Below are 2728 nucleotides of genomic sequence, written 5' to 3' on the forward strand. Positions count from 1 at the left end.
ACAGTTTGAAGCTTTCTCATCAACTCATAGCAACAGATTTTAGTAAGAATTGTGAGTTGCAAAGGCTGGGGAAAAGTGTCGCAGGATTAGAGCTCTTGCTTAGCATAGCCAGGGAGAGCCCTCAAATGAACCAGAAGGGGAAGAAGATCAGGGGAAAAGGGGTCAATGGGTAATGGCAATTGGTACCAAGTTGACAGCTTGACTTGATTAGTTAGACCCATTAGGTGGCAAGAGAGAACCAACTCTTGAAAGTTGTCCTCTAAGTGCCACAGGTGTGAAGTGACATGTGCCCAAATACACACACACACACACACACACACACGAATAAATGAATATAATGAAAAATTAAGGAGAACATAAGAAACTTAATTATATGAAAACTTAAGTCAGTGTCTTCTAGAAAAATTTTCAGTGCCCCTAGGAGATAGGCACACTACAGTTGGTAAAGGCAAACTATTTAAAAAAACAAAACAAAACAAAAGGGAAGTGAAGATGAGAGAGGAGGGTTTTTGCTGGTGTGGGAAGCAAGAAGGGAGAATAAAGTGAATATGATCAACATACATTGTAAACATGCATGAAGTTGTCGAAGAATAAAGGTTTTTTTAAAAATAAAAATACTCTTAAAAAAAAGAAAGAAGGAGGCAAGGCCTCAAGTCTTTAGTCAGTATCTTAAAGTCTTCACCATCACGGATCCTGAGCGTTTGACATCCTACACATTTAGTGTCCCATCAGAAGTTTGAGCCTATCTCGCCCCGCCCACTGTCGCCCCGCCCACCATTGTCCCGCCCCACCACCGCCCCGCCCAGTTTTCCTCCCGGCCCCGCCCCACCTCCCTGGGACTGGGTTCCCTTGGGCCCCGCCTCTTCCGGCCCGCGAGGTTTGATTCCTTTGGCGGGCGGAAGCTGCTGGAACTTGAATCCTGCAGAGATTCCCATCGATTTGTTCCGGCTTTGCTGGACTCTGCGGCCGGCTGCTTCACCTACTGTCCTGTTCGGTCCTGCCGGGCCCGCTGCCCTTCAGGTCAGTTCTCCTGTCCTCGGGCCGCACTCTGGGCCGTGTGGGGCGTGGCCGGGAGACGGAGCTTCCCTGGGGTTCCACCCATCCGCACTGTTCTGGGTGAGAACGTCTAGGTTTTTCCGACCCTGGCGTTCGTAGATGGTGGAGGTTTTTTTCTTTCTTTCTTTCTTTCTTTCTTTTTTTTTTTGTCTCGCGTTCTGAGATGTATCTTTGCGTCTTGAACTCACTGGTTTCGAACTCACTTTGTAGCGAAAGTGTTCCTTGAATTCTGGATCCTCCTGCCTTAGCTTCCTGAGAGCTGGGGATACAGGCGTGAGTGCTGCCCACTCCCCATTCCCGGCTCACGTCAAATGACAGCATTTGACGGCCCGGAGGCTGCCATAAATGGGAATTTCCAGTTCTGTTCCAGTGCTCTTGACTGTCCGCAAAAGCGATTCAGAGACGGGCTTTGAGGCACTTAGACTTTTCAACTCAGTTTTCTGGGTTATTCCAGTTAGAAGAGAAATGTGTGATTACCCTCTTTTTAGAGTCCAAATCCTTCTTCGCCTTGCACCTCTTCAAAGCAAGTGGCCAGAGACACGCGTATTGTAAGGGCGCCCAGGGGCTGTAGCAGTAAATGGAGGAGCGAGGTGGCTCCTGCCAAGAAGGGTGTGGAGAGAAGCAGTTCCCTGCTTCTCATCCCGAAGCGGGAGCTCACACTTCGGTGAGGTAGTGAGTGTTCTAGTCTCACCTTAGGTAGATTTCTGTGGTTAGTGGAGTAGGAGGAAGAGAGGGTTTCAGAGGGGTCTGAAATGTTGGCTAGAGGCTCTAGTCCCAACTTTTGTTCGTGTTTTGGTTTCTGTTTCTTATGAGGTGTGAGAGAGTCAGAGAAGCCCTGTTAAACACCTTCGTGGAAACCTTTTGGGAATGAATACTTCTATTGTGGAATCTCCACAAGGGTGCTGCCACTCAACTGTATTCTAAGGCCCCGTTGTAAGCCACTCTGCACTCTCATTTGAAATGACCAGGTCACTGTCAATGAGCTCGAGAGGCAAGTTCATGTGTTTTGTAGTATGAGATAGCATTGCTCAAAGAACACCGTTACTGGTATCAAAATAGCCTCAGTTTGCCTTTTATGAAAACTTACTGTACAGTCCAAGCTGGCCTCGAACCCACAGAGATGCACTTGCCTCTGTTTCCTGAGTGCTGGTATAAAGGCATGTACCACAGTATCTAATAGTTTAACCACACATTTCCCAATATTTAGCTAATTTCTTATTTTTTTCAGAAAATTTCTCTATTGAATATGCCTCATTTCTTCACTAACCAGAGGGGTACTGAGACATCATATTTTTTGCTTTCTGTACTCCAATTTCTAGAAGGTTAACAGGATGTGTAAGATTATTTAGAACCAGCTTTATACCCACAACATGATCTAATCACTAGTCTTTCTTTCTTTTTTGGGGGGCGGGAGGGGCTTCGAGACAGGGTTTTCTCTGTGTAGCCCTGGCTGTCCTGGAACTCACTCTGTAGACCAGGCTGGCCTTGAAGTCAAAGATTCACCTGCCTCTGCCTCCCAAGTGCTGGGAGTAAAGATGTCACCTCGGCCCAGCTAGTTTTTGTAATAGTAGCAAAAGTGATCTTCCCTGGATTTGAAGATATAATCTAGCCTTACAGTGGCGTTACTCAAAGACATGGTGTGATTTCAAGGAAGAGGGTAGTCAGAAAGAAA

General features: G+C 46.7%; 1 protein-coding gene across 1 annotated transcript in view; it reads left to right on the forward strand.

Moving 5' to 3' along the window:
• Window positions 1-875: 875 nt before the first annotated feature.
• Window positions 876-2728, forward strand: part of Melk (maternal embryonic leucine zipper kinase) — a 58662-nt gene continuing 56809 nt past the window's right edge. Inside the window, exon 1 of the mRNA XM_021222026.2 lies at window positions 876-1020. The gene's annotated coding sequence lies outside the window, so the exon portion shown is untranslated. The remainder of the gene's footprint in view (window positions 1021-2728) is intronic.

This window comes from Mus pahari, chromosome 22 (assembly GCF_900095145.1).
Source record: "Mus pahari chromosome 22, PAHARI_EIJ_v1.1, whole genome shotgun sequence".
Taxonomy (NCBI): Eukaryota; Metazoa; Chordata; class Mammalia; order Rodentia; family Muridae; genus Mus; species Mus pahari.